Raw genomic sequence first — 8,424 nt, 5'->3', positions numbered from 1 at the left:
AAAATTATTGACCCCAAGGTCAAATGTTGAAATCGTTATTTTTTGAGTAACTTTGATCGGATTGTCTCCAAACTTCATGGGAATCTAGTATATGGTCCGGCGCTCAGCTGATTAGTTTTTGGTGGCGATCGGCCTTGACCTTCATGGTTAGCGCTGGAGGTCGAAAATTATTGACCCCAAGGTCAAATTTTGAAATCGTAGGTACCATATCGAGTAATACCTCATATGAATGCCCTTGATGAGTGCTTCCCAGATCTGTAAACAGTTTGACGCTATGACGTCATTTGATGACGTCATGACGAAAAAACGGAATTTTCATGAAAAAATTATTTCCTCAGTTCTCATCAAAATCTTTCAATATCTCGTGGGCAGACATTCCTCAAAGAGTCGCTTCTAGTGGATAGCAGTTCTGTTCACCTCAGTGTGACCTGAAGCAAGTCACTCATGTTCACATTTTGGCAAGATACGGTTCACCCTGTGGGTGACATAGGTTTATTTGTTTGTTTGTTATCTTGCCAAAACGAAGTTTTTGCAAGATGTATTAGTCAGCTTGTATGTTTGTTTTTTTGTTTGTTATCTTGCCAAAACGAAGTTTTTGCAAGATGTATTAGTCAGCTTGTATGTTTGTTTTTTTGTTTGTTTTTTTGTTTTTTTGTTTGTGGTTAATCATTTTTTTTCACGTTTAGATCACTCTGTAGACCACAGTTATTATTGGAAACTCCTGTAACTTCGCATATCAGAGTCCTATAGAGATACCCTTCAGCACTCAAAATTTTGAAGGTCAAGGTCAAAGGTCAAGGTCACTTTGTGGTCAATCATGGAGGTCGACGAAACCCTTATTTTTTGAGTAACTTTGATCGGATCGTCTCCAAACTTCATGGGAATCTAGTATATGGTCCGGCGCTCAGCTGATTAGTTTTTGGTGGCGATCGGCCTTGACCTTCATGGTTAGCGCTGGAGGTCGAAAATTATTGACCCCAAGGTCAAATGTTGAAACCCTTATTTTTTGAGTAACTTTGATCGGATCGTCTCCAAACTTCATGGGAATCTAGTATATGGTCCGGCGCTCAGCTGATTAGTTTTTGGTGGCGATCGGCCTTGACCTTCATGGTTAGCGCTGGAGGTCGAAAATTATTGACCCCAAGGTCAAATGTTGAAATCGTAGGTACCATATCTTCGCATATCTTCGCATGTAACTTCGCATATCAGAGTCCTATAGAGATACCCTTCAGCACACAAAATTTTGAAGGTCAAGGTCAAAGGTCAAGGTCACTTTGTGGTCAATCATGGAGGTCGACGAAACCCTTATTTTTTGAGTAACTTTGATCGGATCGTCTCCAAACTTCATGGGAATCTAGTATATGGTCCGGCGCTCAGTTGATTAGTTTTTGGTGGCGATCGGCCTTGACCTTCATGGTTAGCGCTGGAGGTCGAAAATTATTGACCCCAAGGTCAAATGTTGAAATCCTTATTTTTTGAGTAACTTTGATCGGATCGTCTCCAAACTTCATGGGAATCTAGTATATGGTCCGGCGCTCAGCTGATTATTTTTTGGTGGCGATCGGCCTTGACCTTCATGGTTAGCGCTGGAGGTCGAAAATTATTGACCCTAAGGTCAAATTTTGAAATCGTAGGTACCATATCGAGTAATACCTCATATGAATGCCCTTGATGAGTGCTTCCCAGATCTGTAAACAGTTTGACGCTATGACGTCATTTGATGACGTCATGACGAAAAAACGGAATTTTCATGAAAAAATTATTTCCTCAGTTCTCATCAAAATCTTTCAATATTTCATGTGCGTTGGTCATGAAGACATACTATTCACCATACGAAATTATTAAGGTCAAGGTCAAAGGTCAAGGTCACTTTGCGGTCGCTTTAGACATTATATAAATGACGTCATTTGGTGACGTTATAAGGCAAACACGTATTTTTCAAGGTCACTCTCTAGAACGATTATCATCGGAATATCTCGTGGGCAGACATTCCTCAAAGAGTCGCTTCTAGTGGATAGCAGTTCTGTTCACCTCAGTGTGACCTGAAGCAAGTCACTCATGTTCACATTTTGGCAAGATACGGTTCACCCTGTGGGTGACATATGTTCATTTTTATCTTGCCAAAACGAAGTTTTTGCTAGATGTATCAGTCAGCTTGTATGTTTGTTTGTTTGTTTGTTGTTTTGTTTGTGGTTAATCATTTTTTTTTCACGTTTAGATCACTCTGTAGACCACAGTTATTATTGGAAACTCCTGTAACTTCGCATATCAGAGTCCTATAGAGATACCCTTCAGCACACAAAATTTTGAAGGTCAAGGTCAAAGGTCAAGGTCACTTTGCGGTCAATCATGGAGGTCAACGAAACCCTTATTTTTTGAGTAACTTTGATCGGATCGTCTCCAAACTTCATGGGAATCTAGTATATGGTCCGGCGCTCAGCTGATTAGTTTTTGGTGGCGATCGGCCTTGACCTTCAAGGTCATTTTGAAGGTCATTCAATTGGGTCAATCATGGAGGTCAACGAAACCCTTATTTTTTGAGTAACTTTGATCTTATGATCTCCAAACTTGGTGGGTATATAGGGTGTGGTATGGCGCTCAGCTGATTAGTTTTTGGTGTCGATCGGCCTTGACCTTCAAGGTCATTTTGAAGGTCATTCAATTTTGACCAAAAGGTAAAATTTTCAAGTTTCAGTTACCATATTTACCACAGTTATTATTGGAAACTCCTGTAACTTCGCATATCAGAGTCCTATAGAGATACCCTTCAGCACACAAAATTTTGAAGGTCAAGGTCAAAGGTCAAGGTCACTTTGCGGTCAATCATGGAGGTCAACGAAACCCTTATTTTTTGAGTAACTTTGATCTTATGATCTCCAAACTTGGTGGGTATATAGCGTGTGGTATGGCGCTCAGCTGATTAGTTTTTGGTGTCGATCGGCCTTGACCTTCAAGGTCATTTTGAAGGTCATTCAATTGGGTCAATCATGGAGGTCAACGAAACCCTTATTTTTTGAGTAACTTTGATCTTATGATCTCCAAACTTGGTGGGTATATAGGGTGTGGTATGGCGCTCAGCTGATTAGTTTTTGGTGTCGATCGGCCTTGACCTTCAAGGTCATTTTGAAGGTCATTCAATTTTGACCAAAAGGTAAAATTTTCAAGTTTCAGTTACCATATCGAGTAGTACCTCAAATTGAAGCCCTTGTTGAGTGCTTTCCAAACATATAACTAGTTTGACAATGTGACGTCATTTGACGGCGTTATGACAAAACAACTGCACTTTTCATGTATATTGTATTGCTTTAGTTCGCATTGTTTAGGTCACTCTGTAGAGCACAGTTCCCTTTGGAAACTCTTGTAAGTTCGCATATCAGAGTCTTTTAGAGATACCCTTTAGCACACAAAATTATGAAGGTCAAGGTCAAAGGTCAAGGTCACTTGGCAAGATACGGTTCACCCTGTGGGTGACATATGTTTATTTTGTTTGTTTGTTTGTGGTTAATCATTTTTTTTCACGTTTAGATCACTCTGTAGACCACAGTTATTATTGGAAACTCCTGTAAGTTCGCATATCAGAGTCTTTTAGAGATACCCTTTAGCACACAAAATTATGAAGGTCAAGGTCAAAGGTCAAGGTCACTTTGCGGCCAATCATGGAGGTCGACGAAACACTAATTTTTTGAGTAACTTTGATCGGATCGTCTCCAAACTTCATGGGAATCTAGTATATGGTCCGGCGCTCAGCTGATTAGTTTTTGGTGGCGATCGGCCTTGACCTTCATGGTTAGCGCTGGAGGTCGAAAATTATTGACCCCAAGGTCAAATTACGAAACCCTTATTTTTTGAGTAACTTTGATCTTATGATCTCCAAACTTGGTGGGTATATAGGGTGTGGTATGGCGCTCAGCTGATTAGTTTTTGGTGTCGATCGGCCTTGACCTTCAAGGTCATTTTGAAGGTCATTCAATTTTGACCAAAAGGTAAAATTTTCAAGTTTCAGTTACCATATCGAGTAGTACCTCAAATTGAAGCCCTTGTTGAGTGCTTTCCAAACATATAACTAGTTTGACAATGTGACGTCATTTGACGGCGTTATGACGAAAAAACTGCACTTTTCATGTATATTGTATTGCTTTAGTTCGCATTGTTTAGGTCACTCTGTAGAGCACAGTTCCCTTTGGAAACTCTTGTAAGTTCGCATATCAGAGTCTTTTAGAGATACCCTTTAGCACACAAAATTATGAAGGTCAAGGTCAAAGGTCAAGGTCACTTTGCGGCCAATCATGGAGGTCGACGAAACACTAATTTTTTGAGTAACTTTGATCGGATCGTCTCCAAACTTCATGGGAATCTAGTATATGGTCCGGCGCTCAGCTGATTAGTTTTTGGTGGCGATCGGCCTTGACCTTCATGGTTAGCGCTGGAGGTCGAAAATTATTGACCCCAAGGTCAAATTTTGAAATCGTAGGTACCATATCGAGTAATACCTCATATGAATGCCCTTGATGAGTGCTTCCCAGATCTGTAAACAGTTTGACGCTATGACGTCATTTGATGACGTCATGACGAAAAAACCGAATTTTCATGAAAAAATTATTTCCTCAGTTCTCATCAAAATCTTTCAATATTTCATGTGCGGTGGTCATGAAGACATACTATTCACCATACGAAATTATTAAGGTCAAGGTCAAATGGCAAGATACGGTTCACCCTGTGGGTGACATATGTTCATTATCTTGCCAAAACGAAGTTTTTGCAAGATGTATTAGTCAGCTTGTATGTTTGTTTGTTTTTTTGTTTGTGGTTAATCTTTTTTTTTTCACGTTTAGATCACTCTGTAGACCACAGTTATTATTGGAAACTCCTGTAACTTCGCATATCAGAGTCCTATAGAGATACCCTTCAGCACACAAAATTTTGAAGGTCAAGGTCAAAGGTCAAGGTCACTTTGTGGTCAATCATGGAGGTCGACGAAACACTAATTTTTTGAGTAACTTTGATCGGATCGTCCTCCAAACTTCATGGGAATCTAGCATATGGTCCGGCGCTCAGCTGATTAGTTTTTGGTGGCGATCGGCCTTGACCTTCATGGTTAGCGCTGGAGGTCGAAAATTATTGACCCCAAGGTCAAATTTTGAAATCGTAGGTACCATATCGAGTAATACCTCATATGAATGCCCCTGATGAGTGCTTCCCAGATCTGTAAACAGTTTGACGCTATGACGTCATTTGATGACGTCATGACGAAAAAACGGAATTTTCACATTTTGGCAAGATACGGTTCACCCTGTGGGTGACATATGTTCATTTTTTTGTTATCTTGCCAAAACGAAGTTTTTGCAAGATGTATTAGTCAGCTTGTATGTTTGTTTTTTATCTTGCCAAAACGAAGTTTTTGCAAGATGTATCAGTCAGCTTGTATGTTTGTTTGTTATCTTGCCAAAACGAAGTTTTTGCAAGATGTATTAGTCAGCTTGTATGTTTGTTTGTTTGTTTGTTTGTTTTTTTGTTTTTTTGTTTGTGGTTAATCATTTTTTTTTCACGTTTAGATCACTCTGTAGACCACAGTTATTATTGGAAACTCCTGTAACTTCGCATATCAGAGTCCGATAGAGATACCCTTCAGCACACAAAATTTTGAAGGTCAAGGTCAAAGGTCAAGGTCACTTTGCGGTCAATCATGGAGGTCAACGAAACCCTTATTTTTTGAGTAACTTTGATCTTATGATCTCCAAACTTGGTGGGTATATAGGGTGTGGTATGGCGCTCAGCTGATTAGTTTTTGGTGTCGATCGGCCTTGACCTTCAAGGTCATTTTGAAGGTCATTCAATTTTGACCAAAAGGTAAAATTTTCAAGTTTCAGTTACCATATCGAGTAGTACCTCAAATTGAAGCCCTTGTTGAGTGCTTTCCAAACATATAACTAGTTTGACAATGTGACGTCATTTGACGGCGTTATGACGAAACAACTGCACTTTTCATGTATATTGTATTGCTTTAGTTCGCATTGTTTAGGTCACTCTGTAGAGCACAGTTCCCTTTGGAAACTCTTGTAACTTCGCATATCAGAGTCTTTTAGAGATACCCTTTAGCACACAAAATTATGAAGGTCAAGGTCAAAGGTCAAGGTCACTTTGCGGCCAATCATGGAGGTCAACGAAACACTAATTTTTTGAGTAACTTTGATCGGATCGTCTCCAAACTTCATGGGAATCTAGTATATGGTCCGGCGCTCAGCTGATTAGTTTTTGGTGGCGATCGGCCTTGACCTTCATGGTTAGCGCTGGAGGTCGAAAATTATTGACCCCAAGGTCAAATTTTGAAATCGTAGGTACCATATCGAGTAATACCTCATATGAATGCCCTTGATGAGTGCTTCCCAGATCTGTAAACAGTTTGACGCTATGACGTCATTTGATGACGTCATGACGAAAAAACGGAATTTTCACATTTTGGCAAGATACGGTTCACCCTGTGGGTGATTTTTCATTTTTTTGTTTTTTTGTTTGTGGTTAATCATTTTTTTTCACGTTTAGATCACTCTGTAGACCACAGTTATTATTGGAAACTCCTGTAACTTCGCATATCAGAGTCCTATAGAGATACCCTTCAGCACACAAAATTTTGAAGGTCAAGGTCAAAGGTCAAGGTCACTTTGTGGTCAATCATGGAGGTCGACGAAACCCTTATTTTTTGAGTAACTTTGATCGGATCGTCTCCAAACTTCATGGGAATCTAGTATATGGTCCGGCGCTCAGCTGATTAGTTTTTGGTGGCGATCGGCCTTGACCTTCATGGTTAGCGCTGGAGGTCGAAAATTATTGACCCCAAGGTCAAATGTTGAAACCCTTATTTTTTGAGTAACTTTGATCGGATCGTCTCCAAACTTCATGGGAATCTAGTATATGGTCCGGCGCTCAGCTGATTAGTTTTTGGTGGCGATCGGCCTTGACCTTCATGGTTAGCGCTGGAGGTCGAAAATTATTGACCCCAAGGTCAAATGTTGAAATCGTAGGTACCATATCTTCGCATATCTTCGCATGTAACTTCGCAGATCAGAGTCCTATAGAGATACCCTTCAGCACACAAAATTTTGAAGGTCAAGGTCAAAGGTCAAGGTCACTTTGTGGTCAATCATGGAGGTCGACGAAACCCTTATTTTTTGAGTAACTTTGCTCGGATCGTCTCCAAACTTCATGGGAATCTAGTATATGGTCCAGCGCTCAGCTGATTAGTTTTTGGTGGCGATCGGCCTTGACCTTCATGGTTAGCGCTGGAGGTCGAAAATTATTGACCCCAAGGTCAAATGTTGAAATCCTTATTTTTTGAGTAACTTTGATCGGATCGTCTCCAAACTTCATGGGAATCTAGTATATGGTCCGGCGCTCAGCTGATTATTTTTTGGTGGCGATCGGCCTTGACCTTCATGGTTAGCGCTGGAGGTCGAAAATTATTGACCCCAAGGTCAAATGTTGAAATCGTAGGTACCATATCTTCGCATATCTTCGCATGTAACTTCGCATATCAGAGTCCTATAGAGATACCCTTCAGCACACAAAATTTTGAAGGTCAAGGTCAAAGGTCAAGGTCACTTTGTGGTCAATCATGGAGGTCGACGAAACCCTTATTTTTTGAGTAACTTTGATCGGATCGTCTCCAAACTTCATGGGAATCTAGTATATGGTCCGGCGCTCAGCTGATTAGTTTTTGGTGGCGATCGGCCTTGACCTTCATGGTTAGCGCTGGAGGTCGAAAATTATTGACCCCAAGGTCAAATGTTGAAATCCTTATTTTTTGAGTAACTTTGATCGGATCGTCTCCAAACTTCATGGGAATCTAGTATATGGTCCGGCGCTCAGCTGATTATTTTTTGGTGGCGATCGGCCTTGACCTTCATGGTTAGCGCTGGAGGTCGAAAATTATTGACCCCAAGGTCAAATTTTGAAATCGTAGGTACCATATCGAGTAATACCTCATATGAATGCCCTTGATGAGTGCTTCCCAGATCTGTAAACAGTTTGACGCTATGACGTCATTTGATGACGTCATGACGAAAAAACGGAATTTTCATGAAAAAATTATTTCCTCAGTTCTCATCAAAATCTTTCAATATTTCATGTGCGTTGGTCATGAAGACATACTATTCACCATACGAAATTATTAAGGTCAAGGTCAAAGGTCAAGGTCACTTTGCGGTCGCTTTAGACATTATATAAATGACGTCATTTGGTGACGTTATAAGGCAAACACGTATTTTTCAAGGTCACTCTCTAGAACGATTATCATCGGAATATCTCGTGGGCAGACATTCCTCAAAGAGTCGCTTCTAGTGGATAGCAGTTCTGTTCACCTCAGTGTGACCTGAAGCAAGTCACTCATGTTCACATTTTGGCAAGATACGGTTCACCCTGTGGGTGATA

The sequence above is a fragment of the Myxine glutinosa genome, chromosome 7, assembly GCF_964187855.1.
Source record: "Myxine glutinosa chromosome 7, kmMyxGlut1.1, whole genome shotgun sequence".
Taxonomy (NCBI): domain Eukaryota; kingdom Metazoa; phylum Chordata; class Myxini; order Myxiniformes; family Myxinidae; genus Myxine; species Myxine glutinosa.
Note: the sequence above shows the minus strand (reverse complement) of the source record.